Source organism: Rhineura floridana, chromosome 6 (assembly GCF_030035675.1).
Source record: "Rhineura floridana isolate rRhiFlo1 chromosome 6, rRhiFlo1.hap2, whole genome shotgun sequence".
In the NCBI taxonomy this organism is placed as follows: Eukaryota; Metazoa; Chordata; class Lepidosauria; order Squamata; family Rhineuridae; genus Rhineura; species Rhineura floridana.
The window spans coordinates 44082517-44108596 of record NC_084485.1 but is presented as its reverse complement, the minus strand read 5'-3'; the positions used below and the strand labels follow the sequence as shown (position 1 = coordinate 44108596).

At 42.0% G+C, this 26080-nt stretch overlaps 1 protein-coding gene across 7 annotated transcripts in view; it reads right to left on the bottom strand.

The window, feature by feature from the left end:
* NCOA6 (nuclear receptor coactivator 6) overlaps positions 1-16189 on the bottom strand; it is a 74522-nt gene extending 58333 nt beyond the window's left edge. For 3 of the 7 annotated variants that reach the window (XM_061631610.1, XM_061631611.1, XM_061631616.1), the window contains exons 1-3: positions 15932-16189; positions 1454-1593; positions 309-420 (exon numbers count right to left, since the gene is read on the bottom strand). The gene's annotated coding sequence lies outside the window, so the exon portion shown is untranslated. Of the gene's footprint in view, positions 1-308; positions 421-1453; positions 1594-6842; positions 7288-15657; positions 15789-15931 lie in introns of those variants that run through there. The other 4 variants (XM_061631612.1, XM_061631614.1, XM_061631613.1 and 1 more) reach the window with 4 other exon arrangements.
* Between the last annotated feature and the right edge of the window lie 9891 nt (positions 16190-26080).

The following is a 26080-nucleotide window of genomic DNA, read 5'->3' as shown; positions in this document are numbered from 1 at the left end:
CTATCAGCTTGGTATATAGCTACAGGAATGATGAAACAAACCCTTTCACATGTTCAAAACCTGTCCGAGGAATAACATGGACCTCACCTACTGCTGAAGTGCTCAATGGCCCCAACAGATCCTAGACCTCTTCCATGCTAAAGGGAACCTCAGTTCACTGAATGTGTGATGGAGTACACCTCTTATATAAAAAGGATCCAACTCCAATATGAAGGTCACCATATCAATGGAAAATAAAGAAAAGCATAAAAAATACACACAATTAGAGACACATGAAACCAAAAGATCTCTGTTCTTGTTTAACTTACCAAGATGAACTTTCAGAGGTTCTTCATTATATGTTGTTTAAAATGACATTCATTAATCTTGATCTAGCAAACATTTTAGATGATAACGTCTTGTAGCACTTCGAGTTTAAACCTGGGAAGAAAAAAAAGCATATATAATGTGGCATATGAAAGTGCCTCATACAAAGTCAGACTATTTGAGAATCCAGCCTAGAACTGTCTCTGACAGACAGCAGCTCTTCAAGCCCTACTAATAGAGATGCTTTTTAAATTGTAGATGCAAGGAATGAAATCTGGAATTTTATGCATGCAAAGCATGTTATGTACTGCTGAGCTATGGCCCCTACTTTTTACAAGCTATCTGTCTAAAAATTGAATAAAATGTCCAAATTACATGTGAAGTGTAAAATAATGTGTCTAATATGGCTGACCTTTTCTGTTTCCTTATAAGGCCAGATATACAAACAGCTTCACAGAATTTTATATAAGGTCATTAATGCAATAAGCGTATCACACTATAAAACTTCTACCAGCCACAAAAATAAAAGGAGTGGCCAAGTTTCCCCACAGATGTACAGTTCAATCCAAATGATCCAGAATGGCTTGAACATCCTCCTGTTCCAGAGATGGCTAGCTCTATCCCTCTCCAAGAAACACTATCCTCCTCTTACATTTATTATTAGAAAAGCCTGGTTTAGAGTTTACTAGTTTTCCTTTTATCAGAAAGGCCTGACAAACAGGTAGAACTTCATGCATTCCATGCTTTTGTATGAAAGTGGTGGGGTAGAGAGATTGGTACTGTGCTCCAGCTCAAATCTAAAATATGGACTTAATGTCGCTGTCATAATCATTGTGCCCGATGCTATGATCCTCCTCCACCATTTATTTTGACAGTATCGGTCTGCTACTGGGATCCGGTAAGTCATTTAAAACAATATGATTTCAAAACTCCTCCAGATTAACATAAATAGACCTTCCAAAAAAAGTTTCATACAAAAACAATTATGGTAGATTGGACCTCTCTGACAAAGAACTACCTCCAACCCTTTTGTCTCTAAGAATTCCCAACTCTGCCCTAAGACTCTTTATTCCATGATAGCAAAGCAAGCCAAATAGATCCAGAGCTTCGCCTGAATACTTAAGAGGAGATTCTTCACAATTCATACCTTTCTTTCCCTAGTTCCTGTGAATGGCAAGTGCTATACACCCATCTTTGTAGAGTTCAGTCTACGTGCAGGCATCCCACACACTCTTTGCTGCCTTTTCATTGGATGGTTGCCCCCCAACATGTCAATCACTGGCTCTCCTGGAACACAACATAAAAAATAGGGTGGTTTTAGTGTGTCTATTTGACCTGAGGCACCCAGCTTGTTCATTTAAGCCTCAAAATGGGTCCCTTTCCATATACAAGGATGCTGCACTTTCCATAAATTGCTAGAACTTAGTATATGGTATATGGTTAGCTACGAATTACTTTTTAATTTTAATTTTGTGCTACTTATTTCTGCTACTTGCTTATTGGGAATCATTTAATAAAATATAGAATTAGGAGTTTGCTAACTCACAGGATAGCTTGGGACCACAATACCTGATGGAACGCCTCTCCCGATACGAACCCACCCGTACATTACATTCAATATCAAAGGCCCTCCTCTGGGTGCCTACTCCAAGGGAAGCTCGGAGGACAGCAAAAAGGGAGAGAGCCTTCTCAGTGGTGGCCCTCAAATTATGGAATGATCTCCCTGACGAGATGAGCCTGGTGCCAACAGTGTTATCTTTTGGCACCACGTTAAGACTTTCCTCTTCTCCCAGGCATTTTAGCATGTGTTTTTAAAAAATGTGTTTTTAAATTTGTATATTTGTTTTTAATGTTTTAATTGTTGTAAACCACCCAGAGAGCTTTGGCTATGGGGCGGTATACAAATGTAATAAATAAATCTATTAGTTTGGCTGCTTGTGTTTAAACTACCTGATTAGTTGAAGGGAGCAGGCTCAGATCTGTCTGTCTGTCTGTCCCTTCTCCCAAAGAAAATGAAGCAGGTTTGGGCTCCCACATGCCCAGACTAACCAGGCTGGTGGCAGGTGTTTGTTACTTAAGAAGAAAGGAGAAAATCAGCCCTGTGGGAACCCTGTGTTGTGAAGATATGTTTTTAGTGCTTAGAAAAAAGTTTTACATTATGCCCGCAACAGTTCTGTTGCTCAACGCATATTATCTTCAGAAGATTAAACACAATGTGACCAGGATATGTGAACACAGATATTTAATTTGTCCATGAAGATTCATTGTTCTTCTGTGTCAATTATTAAAATGCTTAAAGGTGAAATATTATTTTTAAACTCTCATTCCTTTCTTTTTAAAAAGAGTCTGATTTTAACATTGTTCTGGGAAAACATGAGATTTATAACATTCCATTTCCATTCTTAATTTCTGGTTTTACCAGATTATCCAAGTTGCATTCAACCTAGGCAGCAAATTCTCTCTTCCACAAAAGGCCACAAGAACTTTGAACCTCTCAGAGAAACAGAAGATTTCTTTACTGGAAACACCAGTGTGGTGAGTAATTTGGGAAACAGAAGTCTTTGGAGTATTTGAACATATGCATTTTAAGCATAGTATAGTATTAGACACAGCATTTCAGATAAAATATCATCTCAGAACAGAAATGGTCAAGGAACACATACTACAAATAGGGAATTATTGGCTACTGCAGTACTAGTTCATTGTCTCTGTGTGACAGAAAACACACCATTTTGGGGTGACATAATGGGCACTCAAATGTGGAGGTGTTTTTTTTGCACAAAAGTGGCAAAAAGTTTCATAGTGGTTAATACTTTTATTTCTCCTATTTCCCAAAGGATCCTTGGGGTGGGGGAAGGAACTATCCCCCCACTAGCCATTTTCTGGTGGTGTTGTGGGTTGTCTATTAGGCAACATTGGTTGGAGGTGCTCAAGTTACCTCTGCTCAGTACTGTGTGCCTGGTAACTCTGTTGGCCTTTCCCAACTGTAAGGTCAGAGAGAATGGCTGGCTATGCAACATTGGTCTGAGGAACTTAACACACACTGCCACATCAGAACTGACAGTTATTTTTTTTTAAACAGTTTGATTACTTGACCTGGGTTGATTTATTTAACAATTTTTTTAAAAAAAGCTCTCTTGCCATCCCCAAGCCTAAAACCAGCTGTTTGGTTGGTAATTTTTACAAATAGGTTATTCCTGACATAATACAGCAATTTGGAAAGCCACCTGATATTTAAAAAGCAGTACAGATTTACTCAGTAGTTTCTGGATTTCAAAAAGTCCCCTATCTATCTGGGTTTAAAGAAAGGTGTTATATAGTGGCAGCTATCTCAGTTGGGCCCAATATGAAATGCAAGTGGCTTAACACTGTTTGTGGTCTCTAGTATCCTGTTAGGAACACCCTTGTTCAATAGCATTTCTTACGTGCAAGCAAAACTGTATAAGACTAAGGTGTCAAACAAAAATAGTGCCTTTTTAATTGATACGGTAGGTGCATAGGAACATTCCCCTCATTAAGATGCAGTTTTCCAAGACATTTTATATCCTCATTGCTGAAAACCCCTAAATATGTGGCTTTACTGGGTGTTGGTGCTCCGACTAAAAAGACACCCGAAAGATCTATCATACTAAGGCATGAGGGGAGCCATGACTTTATAAAATGCATCATGTCCAGCTCCCATTTTGGACAGCAAAACCTCCAGATACTGTTAACTTCTTATACTCTAGAAGATTAGACATAAACAGCAACAACACATCTTGTTTCAGTTTGGGAATAAATATGAGTATTCCTTTTTCACAACCCTATAATAAAGGTTTGAGTACAACAAAGCTTTGTATTTTAGAGTAAAAATTACTCCAAGAAAAAATAAATCTAGCTTAAACCTAGGAAGTTAGATTTCTTCTGTTTCGAGCCCTAATACGGCAGGGGAAATAGACAATATGAAAGAAAATGGTTAAAGTTACCACCCTGCATAGGGACATGATGAAATAAGGCCCTAAACAGCCCTTTATATTTAATTAATTAAATGTATTACTACATTTATATCACACTTTCGTTCAAAGAACATAAAAGAGGATACTGCTATTCCCAACACTGCCAACTTAGTATCAGTGATTCCCAAACTTTTCTTCACATGGTCTACTTGAAAATGGCTGAGGGTCTTGGTGAACCACTTACTGATTTTCTGCATGTTGTAGCAATTGTAATGTGCTATGCTAAATGCTGTATCATTTTTAATAATACTTTATTGCTTTTTTGTTTTATATTGTATTACAATTCAAATTCCTTAAAATTCAAATTGTAATACAGTAAAATACCATATAAGCAGCAATAAAAATACAGTTAAAAATCAGTATGAATATTTAATGCAATGGATGTGCCATCTCCTGTCTTCAACTACAAATCCACAGACATTCTCTGGACCACATGAAGCTCATGGACCACAATTTGGGAACCCCTGATCTACGGGAAGCCTACAAGCAGGAAACATAGACAGCAGCTCTCCCTATCATTTCCTAACTTTAACTGGCTGCAGCATTGGGGGGAACAGCTGCAGTACTGTGGGACTGGAGAAGACCTGCCCTGGGACCAAGTACTTGAGCATCTGGATGCTTGCTTGCTTGCTCCTCTGAGTTGTCTCTCAAGACAACTGAGGTCCCTGGTAACTGCTGAAAGGACTGGGACCCCCTTGCCTGACCCTGAATCCAGAGAGAGGCTGCAGTCAATTTTGTAGCATCAGATCCTGGCTGGGTCAGGGGGATAAAAGCCCGGCTGCCCTTAGGCGGTGGGTCTGCCACCGCCACCATCCCAGTCACCACCAAATGGGCAACACCAAAGGAGGGAGTCCCAAGGGTGAGGGCACTACCCCTTCTATTTAAAAAAAAAACACACTCTACAGGAGATTGGTAGTGGGGAGGGCGTACATCGCATGTGTACTTCCTGTGCAGGGTGAGAGCCTGTGCAGTGTACTGAATGATAGGAGAAAGCCGCTAGATACCTTCAGAGTGAGAGTCTGCAACTGGCAGAAGGCTGGCCCTCCCTGGGTGTGAGACAGGGGGGGAATAGATGTGCCCTGTGTAAAAGATATTGAGTGGGTCTGCCTGTTCCCAATTCTCTCAGAGGCATATTGGGATAACTGGTTCAGGCAGGTTTTGTTGGTGGGCTCTTGTTGTGTCCATATCATGTGTTTAGGAGGAGTCTTAGTAAGAAGAGACACAGGTGATGCCACCCCAATCTCAGTGATCACGGGTAGAGGGTGGTATAGCCATGGGGAGGTGGTAAGCTACCATAGAAAATGAAGGCAAGACATGTACACCGTGTTACTTGCTCCCACTTCTCCCATGGATGGGTTGCTCATCTACTACGCCCACTGACCTGTGTGTGCTGTTGTTTAATGCCAGATCGGTACACAATAAGACCATACTCATCCATGATTTGATCATGGATGAGGGTGCTGATTTGGTGTGCGTTACTGAGACCTGGGTGGGTGAGCTGGGAGAAGTTGATCCAACCCAGCTTTGCCCACCTGGATACTCGGTACAACACCAGCACAGGCTGCAGGGACAGAGGGGAGGGGTTGCTGTGGTCTGCAGAACTTCCATCTCTGTCACCAGGAAACCACTCTGTCTTGGAGCTGGCTGTGAGGGCCTGCACTTGGTATTGGGCCAAGAAGACAGTTAACTAGGGTTGCTGCTAGTGTACCATCCATCTGCTGCCCAGCAGCTTCTCTGACTGAGGTGGTTGAGCTCATCTTGACTGTGGTATTGGAGGAGTCCAGAACTGAGGAGTCCTGGGTGATTTCAATGTCCATGCTAAACTGTCTCTGGTGTTCCAGCTTGAAACTTCATGGCCCCCATGGCGACCATGGGTCTGTCTCAAGGTGTCACCAGCCTGAAGCATAAGGCAGGGCACACCTTCAACTTGGTTTTTGCTCCAGATGGAAGAAGGGTTGGTCTGGAGATGGGGGTGGTGGATGTCACCCCATTGTCATGGTCAGACCACTTCCTGGTGAAGTTTAGATATACGGCTCTGATCCTCTCCTGCAGGGGTGGTGGACAGATTAAGATGGTCTGCCCCTACAGACTAATGGAATCCATTGGATTCCCAAATGCCCTGGGGGAGTTCCCAGTAGATAGAGCAGCTGACCCTGTTGAAGCCCTTGTCATGCTGTAGAACAAGGCATGTCAGGCTCTCACAATTTTTGCCCCAGAGCAGCAATGTGGAGCCTGATTTGCACCTTGGTACACCAGTGAGCCAAGGGCAATGAAAGAGGCTAGACGATGGCTAGAGCGCAAGTGGCAAAAGACATGTTGTGAGGCTGATCAGGCACGAGTAACCATGTCTACTGTGTGGTGGTGAGGGCAGCAAAGAAGGCCCACTTCTCTGTCACCATCGCATCCTCATGCAGCTGTCCAGTGGAGCTTTTCCGTATTATCAGGAGTTTGTTGACATCAACTCCAGGAAATGCGGTTTTAGATCCTTTGGAAGCCCACTGTGAATTGTTTCTAAGGCACTTTAAGAGTAAAGTTGCTCACCTCCATAGCAATCTTGATGCCCCATCCACATCTACTGTAGTCTCCAGTGAGGTGTCCAATGTCCGCTGCAACTTCTTGGGATCGGTTTCAGTTGATGTGGCCTGACGACATGGACAAGGTGCTTGCGACAATGCGGCCCGCAACGTGTCCTCTCGACCCTTGCCATTCTTGGCTTATTAAAGCTTGCTGAGGGAGTTTGGCTGAGTGGATCCAGGGTGTGGTCAACATGTCTTTGCGGGAAACAGTGGTTCCAGCCACAGTGAAAGAGATAGTGATATGACCACTCTTGAAAAAGCCCACCTTGGACCCACTGGTTTGTGACAACTACCGCCTGGTCTCAAATACCCCCTTTTTAGGGAAGGTGATTGAGTGGGTTGTGGCGCAGCAATTGCAAGTACTCTTGGATGAAACAGATTATCTCGACCCATTCCAATCTGGGTTCAGGCCTGGTTATGGGTCTGAATCGGCCTTGGTCACCCTGGATGAGGGCCAATAAACTGATTCTGAATCCTAACAAGACAGAGGCGCTGTGGATTGGTGGTTCCTGAGTTCAGATAATTGGTCAGTTGCCTGCTTTGGATGGGACCATACTTCCTCTGAAAGAGCAGGTTTGTAGTCTAGGAGTGCTCCTGGATTCATCTTTGTCAATAGAGGCCAAGGTGACCTCAATGGCTAGGAGTACCTCTTACCAGCTTCGGTTGGTAAGACAGCTGCGGCGGTTTCTGGACCGGGATAGCCTGTCCACTGTTGTCCATGCACTGGTAACCTCGAGGCTGGATTACTGTAATGCACTCTGTGTGGGGCTGCCCTTGAGATTGGTCTGGAAGCTGCAGCTGGTACAAAACATGGAGGCGCAACTGCTTACTGGGGCAGGGTTTCTGCAAGATGACACCCCGCTGCTGAAAGAACTGCACTGGCTGCCCATTAGCTACCAGGCTAAGTTCAAGGTTCTAGTTTCAATATACAAAGCCCTATACAGCTTAGGACCAGGATACCTGAAAGATAAGTCGTACCCCTAACATACCCAGACAATCACTAGTCAATACCACCTTATCAGGTGGTCTGTTCAACACAACATAGGAAGTGAACCTTTGGCGTAGTGGCACCTATCCTTTGGAATTCCCCACCCCTTAAATATTAGACAAGTGCCATTTCTATTATATTTTCTGCGCCTACTGGAGACCTTCCTTTTTCAACAAGCCTTTTATATAGAGACCTTATCCTAGTCTGCATCTGTGTTGGAAGTGCTTTTTAAGATTTTTTTTAGTTTTTTTTTAAAAGGTGTTTTTAAAGATGTTCTGTTTTAATATATTTTAAAGTCTGTTTTTATCATGTTTTTATAATATTTTAGAATGTTTTTAGTGTTTTTGTTTGCTGCCCTGGGCTCCTACTGGGAGGAAGGGCGGGATGTAAATTTAAATAAATAAATGACAGCATATAGTAATCAAGAAATAAAGAACACAAATAAAATAACTGAAAGTAATATGCATAGATTTCCCAGGCAGTCACCCTTTCAGGCGCTGACCACATCTAGACCAGCTTAGCTTCCACAAAGTTGCTATGGTGTGTGGATTCACATCATAGGCTGGGACCAACATAGAATGTTTTCATATCTCATAGTTAAGTAGAACTGGCAGATCCTTTGAATCCTGTCCATACAGCAGTGTCGTCTACAGAAACAGGCAGACGTAGATCAGATACTGTCTTCTTAACTAAAAGAGGTGATGATGTCATAACTGTATCTATTTTTCACTTTTCTGCATTGTGAGTATGAAGCACTGTTGCATTAGTTTAAGAAAACCATTGCAATTATAACATTATCCTTGCTGTTTGTGGATGGCTTGAAGCGCTGATCTCAGAATCTATTCCCATGCTAGCTCATTTCTCTGCTCACATGAGTAGTGTACAGTCGGAGGTACAGACTCACACAAGAGCACTGTTCCAATTCTATGAATTGGAAAATTGAAACTAGAATTGTTCTGGATCCAATTGTTCCTTCAGAACAACTTTGATGGGGGGCCCGGGGGCAGGGAGATGACATCTGTTGCTAGATCAAAACTCTTGTGCTTGAACAAAGGCACTAATGGGATACAACCCATTATGTTTAAGGTCCCTGATGCTCAAACCCAAACCCCACAATTTTTTTAAAAAAATTATACAGTTTTACATGCATTACTTAATTTGCATCTAGCAGTCTCAGTTGAGATACTGCTTGTCTGTTCTTGATTGTTTCATGCTGTGTAGCAGAACATGGATTTTGGGCTGGTTCATACATACGCTCCAGCCAACAAGAGGGAGACCCTCAAGGTGCCAAACCAGCAAACAGCAGAGAGTTGGGAATGAGAATTTTTTATTATAATTTCTTGTTCCCAACTTTCTGCTGTTTGCTGGTTTGGCACCTTCTCCCTCCCTTTGGCTGGCGTGTTTTTGGGTGCCTCCCTTCTTGCTTTTTTGATGGTTCAGACATAACAATCTCAGTCTAGTAAACCAAGAAAAGAGTTGTATCAGTACACTCTCCCTTCCTTCTTCCCTTGCTCATATGCCAGAATAGAATATTTCTAAGGTTTGCTAAAATTTCCCTTTACACCTAAACTGGGAAACCATAGTCTAATCTCAGTTTACAAATCAGGATCAAATTCTGGTTTGTAGTCCAAAACTGGGCTACAATTCACCAGTTTGGCTGCAACTATAAACTATGGTTAAACAAATCCTGGAAGTCTTCTATTCTGGCATATGAGCAAAAAGGAAGGAAGTACATGGATATAATCTTCATTCTCAGTATAATAAATCATGGTTTGTTAGACAGATCATTTACCTCTGAACCCGCCCTGTATGGGACAGGAATTGACAGAGCATAAGTGTATAAAACTAAAGGGCGTGGGAAGGAAAGGGAACTGTATTGAATAAAAACACATGCTCTGCTTTGGTAATGTAAACTAGAAGAGAACCCACATCTGTTCGGTTATTCACAATAGCTTTGCATGCTCAAAAGTTGTTTAAATTATTAGCATTAGTATAATTGAGTAATTAACAATTATTAGGAGCAATTAGTATTCCTGAAGCACCCACAGCTGTAAGTCAAGACTGATGAACCACATCTCCCTACGTTTCAAACTTCCTGCATGGAGGTTGCCCCAACAGCGGCATTGAAGGAAGAAAGCTGGGATTGGCTGTGAGCATCCGTAATAAGAGGCAGCTGCACTACATCACTTTTATTTATTAGGAAGATCTTGATGTCCATTTTATAAATGGGTACGAGAAACCTTTTGCCTGATATTGGGATTTTACACTGGAGTATATGTGGTCTCCTTGGGTCCAGTGCACCATCTGATCCAGTTTTATGGAATTAGTTTCATCTTTTGAGGCCAGAGGATATGGACAAGATGCTTGTAGATGACTACATGTCTTCTCAACCCTTGTCCTTCATGGCTGCTATGATCTATAGCCAAAGAGGATGACTAGGTGGGTCCAATGTGTAGTGAATGCATTGTTGCAGGAAGAATTTATTTTAATTGATTGGTTCTAATTTATCTGCCTTGGGTTTTTGTTTTCGTTTTGTGATTACATTATGTATATGTATTTGTTTTTATTGTTACTCGCTCTGGAATTGTATCTGCAATGAAGAGGTTTAAAATATATATTATTAACCGAACTGTGAATGCTAACAATACCTGTTTGGTTAAAGTCAGAAAATATTTATGTTTTGGCCCACTTTTTAGAGCTACATTAATGAATGTTGAATGTCAACATTCAGTGGAGTATGTCTCGAATTTTGACATTCACAATGCTTTATAATTGTTGATACTTGCCAAATTCTGGAGAGCCATTGTACCATATGCTTTAATTCTAGCCAAGGACATTACTCTTTAGGCTAACTTATCTAACTATATGCTCATCCTGAATATTAAGAATACAAAACTAAAAAAGCAAAGTTACAGAAAACCAAGAACAAATATTTAAGACTGTTCAGGAGGAGACACGCCTTGAAGGATCCATGTCTCAAGTCATTTAGGGCACACATATGGACAACCGGCATCTGGGGGGCAATTCGACCAGACACACAGGTAGAGAAAAAAGAAAACAAAGAGGATTGACAACAAGTATACTGAAAATGAGAAAAGGGAGAAATGTGATAATCAGAGGAAGAAAGTAGAAGAGCCTTAGATCAAAGGACTAGTACCTTGAACCAGGGCTGTGGAGTTGGAGTCGTAAGCAATTATGGGTGGAGTCGGAGTCAGTAGAAAAGTAATGACTCTGACTTCAACATAAAATTAATTTATTAATATTAATATATTAATATACATTTGCCATTTATGAAGGAGTCAGAGTTGGAGTCAGACAGTAGAAAAAATATACATTTGCCATTTATGAAGGAGTCGGAGAGTAGAAAAATAGAGGAGTTGGAGTCAGAGAGTAGAAAAATAGAGGAGTCGGAGTTGAAGGTTTGACTACCGACTCCACAGCCCTGCCTTGAACTTGATGCAGCAATAGACAAGCCACCAGGGCAGGCCACAGAGAAAGACAGGGGGCGGGGACAGCAAGAGGGAACTATTGTAATATGAAACATGATACCCAGGGAGTGCACAAAGGTTTGGCCAAAGATACAAGAAATGAAAGGGGCAGATCTTTTAAATGCGAAGCTGCAACAGGACTTGACAAAGACTGCAGAGGGGCAGAGAAAAGAAAAAGATGACAAGTAATCCAATGTGGTATCTGTCTTCAGTTGTGGGATGAAATCAATGGGGAAAATTGTAGACTGCTTTAGACAGGTGTTCTACACAAATTATTTCTGTGTACAGCAGGGCCCCGCTTGTTGGCGTTCTGCTAATACGGCGCCAGCGGGGCGATCAGCTGGAGGGGGGCTGGAGCTCCCAGCGCTCCAGCGGATTTCGCCGAAGAGGGGAAGGTCAGCTGTAGCGTGCTACAGCTGATCTTCTCCTCGAGAGCAATCAGACTCCCACGCTACAGCTGATCTCCTCCTCCTCTGGTGCAATCAGCGGGTTAGGTTCCGGACCCCTGCACTACAGCTGATCCGCTTTTCGGTGGTTTTCGCTTTTCGGCGGGGGTCTGGAACCTAACCTGCCATGTGAGTGGGGCCCTACTGTATAAAAATTCAAGCAACCCAGAGGTAGACTGTAACATGCAACACCCGCTGTTTCTAAACAGGCTGGGAAAGTATGGTCAATTATAGCTTCCCAATATAAGTATATACAACATCAAAGTGATGTGTGATCACCCCTGAATGAGCAGTATGCACATAAATGCTTTCGCTATAGGAAAACCTTAATATCTGAAGTGGTCTTACCAGGAATACTTCAGATGTTGTATAAAAGGATGCAAACTAGATCTGTCAATGACCCATAGAGCTCGCACATATATTCCACACAAGTTCTCCTTGGGACTCAAGAAAGAATGAATAACAGGCAGTAGAAAGTCAGTTACAAAAACTGATTTGGAATTTCCAACAGACCATGGAGGCAACATAAGGAGCAGCATCAATCACTGCAATAACTTTCCTCCAATTGGCTTTTTGCTCTCCTATTTGTTTTGTTTGACTAATTGTATCTTGTTTTAACATACTTTAAGCTACCTCAGTGGGCATTTAGTGTAAAAAGGCAGACTATACTTTGTACAAGGTCTTTTCTTTGACATATAAAACCCGAAAACAGCTTGGGTCCCACATATGTGAAAGATCAACTCATTCCAAACAGACCAAACCAAGAGATGCATTGGTTGTGAGAGAACTAGTTAGCATTTCCGCTGTCCTTGGAAGTTTGAGGTGTAGCAGCAGACGGAAGAACCTTCTTGCTACCAGCCCCCAAGTTTTAGAATTCCCTCTCCTTGAATGTGCGCCTGGCACCTATGTTGTACACATTTCAGCAACATGCCAAGATATAACTTTTCATTTGGGATTTTGGGAATGGATGAATAAGTTTTGCCTTCTTTATCTGAGGTTGTATTGTTTTACTTTGAATTGGTGTTTTATACTGTTTTAGATATGATTATATTTTTATTCTTATTGTACCCCACCCTGGGACTTTTTGTGAAGGAAAGGTAACTAAACATATGTTTATCTGCCAGGCCAAGCCAAGCATCACAGCAGTTTTACTGTCTCAGTTCAGCAGCTTGTATCACATGCCATAAAGACCTGGCATTCTGCACTTTAAAAAATTCTCTCGTGTGTGGCAGCTGAAGTGCCAACATGAACATAATGCCAACAGGAACACTGAAAATAAAGTTTATTTAGTTATTTGTATATCACTCTTTTAGACAAACAGCTTCCATGATGGTTCACAACAAAATACATACAGTAAAGCTACATCGGTCATAATAGAATCAGAAATAAGTCAGGAGTTAAATTAATTCATAGAAATGTAAAAACTTCATTCTGTTGCAAAAATATAAAATATGAGGAAAAATATGAGTGGTGGAACACTTCACACAACAGATAAATGGACAACAGAGGCAAAAGCACAATCCAAAAGTATGCTGATGTCAAATCAGTCAACGTAGTATGAAAAAAGCACAACAGCACAATGCTACATAAAGCTGCTCAGAACTAAGCCGTATTGAATTCAATTTGTCTTATCCCCAGGTGTGCATAGGATTGCAGCCCAAGTCTTATTTCAATTAGATCATAAAAACCAAAAACCTGTCCCTTAAAGATGATAGCTGCTAAACAAAGTATCATATTTTATGTAGAAGACCAAAGTCCACAATTCAGTGATGTTATTCCAATATATTTTCCAGTTTAATCAGATACAAATTTTTTTGCTTTTATCTCTAAACCTAAACCCAGAAAGATAATTGTGTTGGTACATCCTATTAGTATTTGTAACAACTCAGATGCATTTCTCCAAGTTTCTTCCCACTTCAAATTCTTTACCAGGGTATAATTTTCACCTCAGATCTCCAGAGGCTTATAGATTCGGCATATTTTAATATTGTACTAAACTTGCAACATTAAGCTTTACATTACGTAACTATTACATTTTACACAATATTGTTTATTAGACCTGTATTTACTATTTATTGTTTGGCTACTGTTGATGTTATTTTAACTTTGCACACTGCTGTGAAATTTTACGTGAACAGCAGCATAAAAATATTGAAAATAAGCAAACACTGAAGTCATTCATTTGTCTGTAAATAAGTAATACTGCTTTTCTGCATCATCTTCATAGGGGTCTCTAGTTATAAAGGTTCTTCCAGTTCCTGTTCACATCCCCAGTTTTTGCCTCTTAACTTATACAATACATTCAAGTACTGTACCTCTACCTCTAATTCCTTCTGAGTGATGAGACTGTATGTTAACTAGAGAGAATGATGGAGCCGTTCTACCTTCCATTTTCCTTTACAAAAAAAGTGCCGATAACAAATGCACATACTAAACCAGTCTATTGCTCAAGTTATTATTAGAGGATTCATTTTTCCTCTCTAAGGTCACCTCTTTAGAGGAAGAGAAGGCATAGCAAACTTAAATGCAAACAAAACTCAAGTTCAAGTTCCCTTTACTGTGTTAAATTTGGCAGTCTTATAAATTACACTTTGACAACTGCAAAACAACCCCCCAAAAGCTTAGGACTACAGGAAAAAGAGCAGAATAGGCTGGTATTCTGAGTCCCTTAACTTGGGCCACAGAGTTATCCTAGGAAAATGTTCTTTCCCAAGGTTATTCCAGGATAACTTGGCCGTGTGAACAAGCTTGAAGATCAAAGTCACAAGACCTATCAGTTCCCATTGACAGCATACTAATTGCCCTCCAGTTTGTCAGATTTCAAAAGGATTCTCGGGATAAGGCCTCTTACTTGGAATATCAAGTATGAGCCATAATCTAACAGGATACTAAAACTTTCATACCTTAAAGATCCATATCAGCAGAGCTACTAGCTGTATCATGGCTTAGCTGACACTAGCAGGGCCATCTGAGCTAAGTCATTTTTGTCTACATGTCTAATGGAATTTGTTTACACCAATGGGCAGACTACCAAAACAATAAGCACACCCATACCAGCTACTATTCCATTATCCCAAACAATCCAAGTAATAAACCAGGAGCATGATTCTTCAAATTCTCAAATAGACATGTTTGAATAATTCAGTGAAAAAAACCAGTCTACAGATAAATTATTCAGTCAGCACTACTCAGGGCTTTAAAAGAAGCAAAAGGCCCAACTACAAGTACCAGTTTGGGCATCTTGAAAAGGGACCAAGCTCATCTCAATGCGGCTGGCAGATCTAACATATGAATTAAAAACAAAAGATGAGCTAGAGAAATGGCAAGTCAAACCTCACTGCACTGGAAACCCAGTTCTTTTGGACTCCAGCGCAAACCCCAGCTTTTAACCCCACGTGTCCACTACCAATGACCAAGGGAAAACAAATGAAGCAACAATCCTCTAAACACAGCGCAGCCAAAGCAATATTTTATATAACACAGGATTGCCTAAGATTTAGGGAGTTGTGAGGGAAAGGGACAACCTTTGTGTTTTGTCCTGCAGCCCCTCTGTCCTGCCCAGGACCATTCTCTCACAGTAAGGGACACCTAGTAAGAAAGGAGGGGCTGAGAGGAACCAGGCCCATATGCAAGGACCCCCCCTAAGCCTGGCCTAAACCAATACGCTCCTTTTATAGGGTACACCCTCCCCCCATTCCCAAAGACCTGACACCCTCCGTCACACACCCTCGGTATTGTCAGGCCTCCTTGGGCCCCAAGACAACCCCTAACCCGCGCTCCTTGGAAGGTCCCCACAGATGATATTTCAAGGGCTCTCCGTCAGCCCGAGCACCTACGGGCAGGCCCACTCACACGTACCCTCGCCCACCACCACCCTTGTCCCGGGCGACTCTGACCAGGCCCCGTCTTCAGCACCGCCCGTCCCTTTCAACGGCTGTCAGAAGAGCCCCTCCCACAGCCGGGCCCTGTTCCTCTCATGCCTGATGGGGCTGCAGGGCGACTATCTCGCACTGCCCGTTCTGTTCACCACCACCACCCCCGGAGTAACCCACTCGCTTGGCTCGGCCCCGCCTCAGACACACACACACACACACACACACACACCACGTAAACCCCGGCCGCGCGCGTTCACCTGGTGGCGCTGCTACTCCCGCTCAACGAGACCCTCTCCCGGCCACCAAGAAAGCAGCGGCTGCGAGCAACCCTCCGCCGGCCGCCCGGGCGGGAAAGGAAAAACGGAGGGGGGGAGAGGTTGAGGATGGGGGGGAGAGGTCAGTGCAAGTCCGAACCTCCAGGACACCGACCCTCTAGCCCGGCCGCGGCTCCTCCTCCTCCTCCTCGGGGAGGCCACGTGACAGCCCGGCTGCGCGCGTCGCTTTGGTCTAGGAACGCGCCTCCGGTTGGTTCCGGCGGCGCGCGCGCTCCCCCCTCGTCCGCCTCCCATCACCCCTCTCTTTTCCCTCACTGAGGGAGATTGGAGCGGAGGGGCAGAGAGAGAATGGGAGGTGCGACCGACGTTTTTTCAAGTAGCTCGGTTAGCATTACAAATAGAGTTCTCCTCTTAGACACGCTAAAGGCAACTTCCCTTCTGCCGTCACAGATAGCTAGGAGGTCTCCTTATGAAAACAAACACCTACAGATACAAATCCCTCCACAAGATGCTGAGGAAAGTTTTATCCACCTACACTTGACTTATCTCAGTTATGCTGAAGCCCCTGGCTGCTTTATGGTGTGTAGTGTACGCAGCCCCTCTCAGAGGATTCAGGGCTCAGACCTTTCTGAGCTGCGTTGCAGGATCTCCCACCGTTGCTTCTAATCTAAACCACATAAAGTCCCAGCGGGAACTTTTGTCTTCCGCGTAGGTAACCAGACAGAGGCTTTTTTCTTCACAGCATATGAAGTAGCTTTCTCTGTCGGTCTGGCAGTAGTCCAATATACACTTACCTTTGTTGTTTATGTAGCATCATCATGGCCACCATGAGTTGTTTCTGGCATGGAGCTTTACAGAGTAACACAAGACATTGGGAGGCAACAGAAAAAGTAGAGGAGTGAGTGCAAATGGGAAAAGTATATGAATTCAGTACTTGGGAGTAAGCCCCGATGAACTCTGTGGGATTTACTTCAGTTTACATGCATGTAAACTCTGGGATTTACTTCAGTATGCATACAGTCTCTCGCTTTCTGGTCGTTCCATAAAACTCCCAATCTCAGAGACAGGGCACTGGCGCAGCTTTTCCCATCATAAACAGCAAAAGGAAACGTGCTTCTGTACAGTTTTTGCTGTATAAGCCATCCTTTGCTCCTAACTGACCAGTATTGGAAAAAGTATCCTGGCCTAGATGGACTTGGGCTGATGCAGTCATGTAATATTCTGGATACCACTACATTTGCACATGCCACAAAATCTTTAAGATGCCTCGGGACTGTCAGGTCTCCTTATTTGCAATACACCACAAAAAGTTATGTTCAGTTCTGCCTAGCCCAGATAATCAGTGGGTGACTTTAAAAGTAACTGCTTCAGTCTAAAACCTATTTCATGTAGTGTTGTGGTGATAATAATATGAGATAGCCCCATATGTGCTGCATTGAGCTCTTTGGAAGATGTTATATATAACATATAAATGTTTTAAATCTATACCCAGTCAATGTCTATTTAAGTGGAGAAGTGTCTGCATCCCATCTTGCTTGAAAGTAAAGATCAAATCCTTGCGCTGTTGTGTTGATTAAGCAGAAATAATTATATACCTTGACTGTGTATTCACACATCCACCTATGCAGCTAGAATCCACATCACACATGCAAAAGTGCTCTGAGTGTAAAGGAACCCTCACCCATTCTCTTACATTTGAACTAGACAGAATATGTGATAAGGAACAATTAATAGATCCTTACTTGCGAATCCCATTTCAGCCACTCATCCATCCTAAAGTCACTTCACTTTTAGCATCTTGTTCTACCACAGTATCATTCATATTCTTGAAAAACTACTCAAAAGGAGCACTCTCAAACTTAAACAGCACTATTATATAGTCATTTAACAGTCCATTTACAAAAAACTAACTTCTCCATACAGTAAAAGAAGCCTAACATCTTTTATCTACTCTGACACACCTTAAAATACTTTCCAGGCTTTAGCACTTCTATTTGAAGAAAAGTTATTCTCTTTCCAAATTCCGGACAAAAGGACACAATCCGGAAAATATTTTTATTTATTTATTTCACCCCTTCTCATTGAAATTTCACTGCATGCTTGATATTAAGCAGTTGGAAGAAGTTCTTTGGAGCTAAAGGAATGTATAAAATTAGTGGCTGCCCATTTGCTACTGGGCCAAGTTCAAGGTTCTAGTTTTGGCGTACAAAGCCCTATACAGCTTGGGACCAGGATACCTGAAAGACCGTCTTATCCCTTATATACCCAGTCAATCACTGTGCTCTGCAGGTGAGGGCCTCCTGCAGATACCATTTTATCAGGAAGTCCCTTCTGCACAATATAGGAAACGGACCTTTAGTGTGGCGGCACCTACCCTGTGGATTTCTCTCCCCTTAAATATTAGACAGGTAGCATCTCTGTTATCTTTTCGGCGCCTGTTGAAGACCTACCTCTTATAAGTTGAGACCTTATCCCAGTCTACGACTGTGTTGGAATTGCTTTTTAATATGTTTTTAAACTTTAAAAAAAAAAAAATGTTTTCAACCTTTTTAATATATTTTAAAGTCTTTTTTATGATGTTTTTAAGTGTTTTTAGTGCTTTTGCTTGCCGCTCTGGGCTCCTGCTTCAAGGAAGGGCGGGATATAAATCAAATAATTGAATAAATAAATAAAAGTGAATTAGTATAGAGTGGATAAAATATTAGGCTCATTCACTTTTCAGAATTGACACTGTTTCTTAATACAGTGGTTATATATTGATGAGCCACTAAGGTTGGCTTAAAAGTTTACGAATGTAGTTTATATGTAATTAAATAAATTATGCAGGCTACTGATGTTTGAAGAGCAAAAATTTGAAGGAAGCCACCCTTTATTGTTGGCTAAACTAGTTTTGTGCATGCCAGTGTGATCTTATTTGCAGTTGTACATGCAATTGTAAATAGGTTTGCCAATACTAACACAGGGACTTTTACAATAATCAGATTCCACAGTATAATCTAACATCTGTAAATGAAAAACTGCCCTGGCCTGGGCAGAATATAAATTTAATAAGTAATAATAAATATTCATAATAATTTACAAACTCCATTGATAATGCAGTCTTGCCTATTCTCAATGTGGTTTAATTTTATGGTTGTGTAGATCTTTAATAACATAATTCAGTGGAGGCTGGTGCAGTAGGGTGAATGAAGCACTGTTGCACCAACCTCAGTCTGCCCCCACAGTCCCCACCTGCTTGCCTTCTTGTTTATAATCAGTCCAGACAGTGGCACTGCCTGTTGCTTCCTCCTAAGTCTAATGTTGACCTCACAGAACTCAGCAGAGAGGAGGACAACAAAACTAGAATCACTTGGCTCTGCCTGTCATTGGCTATGGTTGTGCCTGTCATTGGCTCTAGCCCCACCTGTTGTTGGCCTCCTGTCTTGGGAGGTTGCCCCACCACCATTCCCAATGGGCACCAACCACCACTGTATTAATGTATTGTTTATATATGTCAATCGTCCATTTCCAATCCTTAAAAAAAAATGCAACATTCCAAATTCCATCACTATAATTGTAAACACATTTAAGTCCAATTGATTTCAGTATGAGTAAGCATTCATACATGATTGCAGCTCCAAAGCCCTGTCTTTATACAATAGGGTTAAATAAGATGGCCTTCATGGGTCCTAGTTGTTTGCAGTGTTTATATTACCCTTTCACCCATTCCCAATGTTTCTAAAGTATTAATTATATAATTAATTTGCAAATTCTTTACCTGTTTATTGAGAAGTAAGCTCCACTGAGTTGAATGGTACTTCCAGCTAAGTGTATATAGGATTGTAGCCTAAATTACACATTCTTTCCTGTACATTGTCTCAAGTCGGCCAATCTATTCATTTTACCTGGAATCACGGGAATAGGCAGGATTATTAAAGCATTTAATAAAACCACAATATAATACATTAGATGTCCATAAGCACCTTGATGCACTTTACATGGGGTTGCCTATGAAGACAGTTCAGAAGCTTTAACTAGTGCAGAAAAAGGCTGCCTGGTTGTTGACAGATTCAAGATGAACAGATCATACAACACCAATTCTGTTCAAATTACACTGGCTGCCTGCATGCTTCCGAGCCCAATTCAAAGTGCTGGTTTTGACCTATATAGCTCTTTATGGTTCACGACCCCAATATCTTCTGGAACATCTCTCCTGATATGAACCCACCCTGACCTTTAGATCTTCTCCTGAGGCACTTCACCAGGTCACCCATCTAAGGGAGGCTCGGAGGGTGGTGCCTTCTATCTGTGGAATGCGCTTTCCAGTGAGGTCTGCCTGGCAACCTTCATTGACATCTTTTCAGCATCTGAGGACTTATCTTTTTTCCCAGGCATTTGATAGACTGATATGATTTATTTGATATTAGTGTACTGCCCAAGCTTTCTGTGGATGTATGGAGGTGGTTTTATTATTTTGTTTTTATGGTATGCTATATGTACTTTTGTTTTTAGCAATGTTGTAAGTCACTTGAAGACCTTCATGTAAGAAACGACTAATAAATCCAATAACAACAATAATAAGAGGCGGTTGTGTGGCCATTCTTTAAGAAGACCTCTTTCGAACTGGGAGATGGAAATAACTATAATCTAGTTGCTAACATCCTCCTTTTGGGCAAAGTGCTTGAGAAAGTGGTTACAGTTCGACTCTAAACATGCTTGGATGAAGTGATTATCTGGACCCTTTTCAATCCAGGTTCAGGCCTGGGTTTTTTAATGAGACAGCGTTGATAGATGACCTTTGTCTGCAGAGAAACAGGAGAGAGAGACCTTGTTGATTCTCTTGGATTTCTCAGCAGTTATTGATACCATCTATCAGCTGGATCAACTCTGTGGGATAGGAGACAGCAGTATGATGATATGGTAGTTCCATGTCTATTTGTAGTTTCAAAAAGTAGCATTGGGGTCTTCTCCTTGGCTTCATGGCACTTGTGTCGTGGAGTCTCGCAAGGTTTGATCTTGTCCCTCATACTCTTTAACTTCTAGATGCTGCTACTGGGTGAGGTCATCAGAGGGTTTGGAGTATGCTCATGACAGCACTATTTCTCACTATCTGAGTCAGGTGAGGTTGCACAGGTGCTGCACTGATGCTTGCATTCAGTAATGGAATAAACTAAAGCTCAATCCTGACAAGATGGAGGAACTGTGGGTAGGTGGTTCTGTCCTGGACAGAGTTGCACTACCCTTGAAAAAACAAGTACATAACTTGGGGTAACTCCTGGATCCAGCATTGTTGCCAGAACCTTAAGTGGCCTCAGTAATAGAGTGCCTTCTTCCAGTTTTGATTGATTCACCAGCTATAACCATTGCTGGATAGTCTGGCCACAGTGACTGATGCTCTGCTAACCTCCCAATTGGATTACAGCAATACTTTACATCTGGGGCTGCCCTTGAAGATGACTTGGAAATTTCAGTTAGTGCAGGATGCAGCTGCCAGAATTTGAACTAGTGCAGCTAGATGGAATTGCATTACACTGGTTCTAAATTAATGACATTGGCAGCCTATTTACTTCAAAGACTCTAGTGCTTACCTTTAAAGCCCTAAAAGGACTGGGATCCAAATGGATGAAAGAACACTTTTTCTTATACCACCTGCTCATGTCTTGAGATGTTTGAAGGAGGCGCTTCTTTGTATACCACTTTTTGAAGAAGTTTGCTATGTGGTGAGGCAGAATAGAGTCTTTCCATGGTGGTATTCTATCTGTGGGATGTCTCTCCCCCCCCCTTAAAGATATAACTGGTGCTGACGTTATATTTTTGGCAAAAGTCTTACCCCTTATATACCCAGTCGATCACTGTGCTCTGCAGGTGAGGGCCTCCTGCAGATACCATCTTATCAGGAGGTTCGTTCTGCACAATATAGGAAATGGACCTTTAGTGTGGCAGCACCTACCCTGTGGAATTCCTTCCCTTTGAATATTAGGCAGGCGCCATCTCTGCTATCTTTTCAGCGCCTTTTGAAGACTTTCCTCTTTCAATAAGCCTTTTAGGTTGAGACCTATCCCAGTCTGCGTCTGTGTTAGAATTGCTTAATATGTTTTTTAATAATGCTTTTAACCCTTTTTTAAAGTTGTTGTTTTTTTAAATGTTTTTAATGCTGTTTCGTTTTAATGTATTTTAAGATCTGTTTTTATGATGTTTTAAAGTGTTTTTAGCGCTTTGTTTGCAGCCCTGGGCTCCTGCTGTGAGGAAGGGCGGGATACAAATTAAATAATAAATAAATAAATAAATAAAAAGTTAAGACTTATTTATTTGTCCAGGAATTTTTCAGTTTTGTAAGGTGATAACTGTTAACCTATTGTGTTGTTTTTTAGCTGCTTCATTTATTTGATGTATTCTCATACATATTGTTGTTTATTTTATTATTTGGTTGGTTTTTATTTCATAGAATCAGAGAATAGTAGAGTTGGAAAGGGCCTATAAGGCCATCAAGTCCAACCCCCTGCCCAATGCAGGAATCCAAATCAAAACATTCTCGACAGATGGCTGTCCAGCTGCCTCTTGAATGTCTCCAGTGTCAGAGAGACTACTACCTCTCTAGGTAATTGGTTCCATTGTCGTATGGCTCTAACAGTTAGGAAGTTTTTCCTGATGTCCAGTTGAAATCTGACTTCCTGCAACTTGAGCCCATTATTCCGTGTCCTGCACTCTGGGACGATCGAGAAGAGATCCCGGCCCTCCTCTATGTGATATCCTTTCATGTACTTGAAGAGTGCTATCATCTCTCACCTCAGTCTTCTCTTCTCCAGGCTAAACATGCCCATTTCTTTCAGTCTCTTCTCATAGGGCTTTGTGGTCTGTACCCCATCCTGGTCTCTGTATTGATGTGGGCAGCTTATAAATATATTGAATAAAATAAACTGATAAATAAAATACATATTTTTGCAATGTGATTCTTTTTCTTGACTACAAGGCCGTCCTGTTGTTTTGGAAATAGACATTCTTGTTTTACAAATTACATATAGTTTAACATGGCACAAAGTACTGACATAGAGGAATTTCAAAGAGTCAAATAAAAATCAGGAAAAATAAGAACAACTGCCGTTAAGTCTCCCTTCCACGAAAATCAGAACTGCCATAACGCCATGCCTTCAATTCCCATTCCCTTCAGGGGCCTGCAGGGCCGGCACCAGGTATGACTGGGCCCTTGGGCAGCAGCCTGCCCCTGGCCCATGACACCATAGTCCCACACCCTGCATACAGGTGTTGTGGGGCTAATGAGCCCACCCATGCGCCCCACCTACCTCTTGTGTCATGGAATGATGTGTGTGCATAGCACATATGCCTGCCATTAACCAAGATAGTGACAGGGGTGTCAGCTCCTTAAGGAAGCCCCACTGCCATCTTGGGTAGGGTTGCCAGGTCAGAAGCATCACAAACCCTGACATTTCAGGGGTGTGCCCTACTGACATCATAGGGGTTGGCCCTAGTGATATCATTAAGCATGATACATTAAGCACCAACCACAGTAGCTTGGAGCACAGAATTTTTTAAAAATTCTCTGATTGGAATTTAACATAGAAACCTTAGTTAAATGCGGGTGTTTCCAGGTCTAGCTGAAGTGATGTGATCATTCCTTCTCACTTGCTTCGAGAGCCTGAGTAAGGAACACTTAGTCTAGCCTACTTGCTTCCGGCAAGAAGGGTTTAAGTGCCCTCAGGCCAAGCCAGTCACCAGAAGGCTACTGTAGAAAGAAAGCCTAGGGTTGTGGAGATGTTAGATAGGAGCACTCAGGAGTAAAGATGGATACGCCTGAAGGCTGCAATTCTAAACACACTTACTAAGGGACTAAGCCGCATAGAATGCAACAGGACTTGCTTCTGAGTAGGATTGTGCTGTTGGTAAGGCTTGATTAGGGATCCTCTGCAATAATATCCATACTAAAGCAGGGTTGGCAACCCCTTGCTTGGAATGCCCTGCCTGCCTTTTAATGTGGCTGTTTCAAACTTCTTTACAGACTTGACCATCTTTCATACTCTTTCTCGATTCTTTCCTGCCTACTCTGTGGGCTGCTATAAACTCACTTTGACAGCCAACCCAATTCCAGTGAGTTGACAGAAAGAAAACACACATGGTTTAGTCTACCTTCATAGACAGTAGATTAGGAACAATAGCAACTGAAGCCATACTTCCCAGTATGTGAATTCTCTTTTATTGCTATTAGGCAAGAAACAAACCCTCATGCAAACAACAAAGTGCATCATCAGTGGGTTTAAGGGGGTTGAGCTGACCACATGGAACCACTGTTATTGCTTCTATGGATGTAAGGGAGTAAGGCCAGAGATAAATGAAATGCAAATAGAAAAAGAAAAAGAAAAGACATTGATGATTTCCTAAATGTAATATCATACCAACCACAACAAGTTTCCTATGAGTAAGACAGAAAACTCAGCATCCTACAGCCAGTCAGGGTTCCTAACAAAAACTAAAAAAATCCTGGCAGCCAGTCAGCCAAGTTCACAGAAATCCCCATGCAGTACAACCTGACCCAGGGGCTGCAGTTAGTGCAGAATGCTGCAGCACGACTGCTGACATGAGTGAGACTCTATCAGTGCATAATACCTCTGCTCTGAAATCTGCACTGGTTGCCAATTTGCTACCAGGACAAATTCAAGGTGTGCTTTCCATGTTATGGGTTCTACATAGTACAGGCATACCCTGCTTAATGTCGCTTCACTTAACGTCGTCTTGCTATAACGTACATGCTCCATACTCCACCATACCCCACTTTAACGGTACGCGCTTTGCAATAACGGACACTGACGGAACTTGCGTTCCACGTGCCACTTGCGTTGCAGAGCGTCGTCTTCTTAGCGATCGGAGCGATTGGAGCGGAGCGATTGAGCAATCTAGTGATCGGAGCGGCTGCTGCCTTGGAGACATAAGTGTAATCATTTAAATGTAAATCATTTATCTTTAAGTACAGTACTTTACTTTACAGTACTGTAAAGAGTGATCGGAGCTCTGCCTGCCCCGGCCTAGGTCGGTGGTGGCAGTGTGTGTGTGTGGGGGGGGGCACCTCATGCTCTTTAGATCCCCCTGATTTCGTTTTACTGTCCCATTTTATACTCCCTCTCCATTGTCCCATCTGCTTTACTGTAATTGTTTGTGATAAAAAAATAAAAAAATTCTTTAGATCCCCCTGATTTCATTTTAGATCCCCCTGATTTCATTTTACTGTCCCATTTTATACCTCTCCCTCTCCATTGTCCCATCTGCTTTACTGTAATTGTTTGTGATAAAAAAGTAAAAAATAAAAAAATTCTTTAGATCACCCTGATTTCATTTTATACTTCTCCATTGTCCCATCTTCCTTTCCTGCTTTTTCTCTCTGTCTCTGCCCATCATTAGTTCTGGCTTTTGCTTGTGACTCCCAATAGCGTGTGTGTGGTGTGTGTGTGTGTATTGGTATTGTTTTCCCTTGCCTTCAGTACTGTACAGTACACTACTGTACAGTATTACAGTACAGTACATAATGGCAGATACAAAGAAAAGTCATAAATCTATCACCTTAGATATGAAGCTTAAAATGATTAAACTGTCTGATGAAGGTGTTTCTCAAGCTGAGATAGGCCGAAGGCTAGGCTTCACTTGAACAACAGTTAGAACAGTCATGAGGAGCAAAGAAAAAATTATTGCGGAAGTTAAGAGTGCTACGCCAGTGAACACAACAAAAATTAGAAAAAGGGATAGCGTTGTTGCAGATATGGAGAGACTCTTAATACTTTAGACAGAAAATCAGACTGCACGCCAGGTTCCTGTAAGACAGGCAATGATTCAAAGTAAGGCCTTGAGCCTATTCAATGACCTGAAGGCTAAGAAAGGTGAGGCAGCGAAGGATGCCGAATTTGTTGCAAGCCGTGGATGGTTTGACAGGTTCAAGAAGAGGTCTAACCTACATAACATCAGAGTGCAACGAGAGGCAGCTGCTGCAGATACTGAGGCTGCAGAAAGCTATCCATGCTACCTTGCCAAAATTATTGAAGAGGGAGGCTACTCCAAAGAACAAATTTTTAATATGGATGAGACTGGGCTGTTCTGGAAAAAGATGCCTGCAAGAACCTTCATCACCAGAGAGGAGAAAACAATACCAGG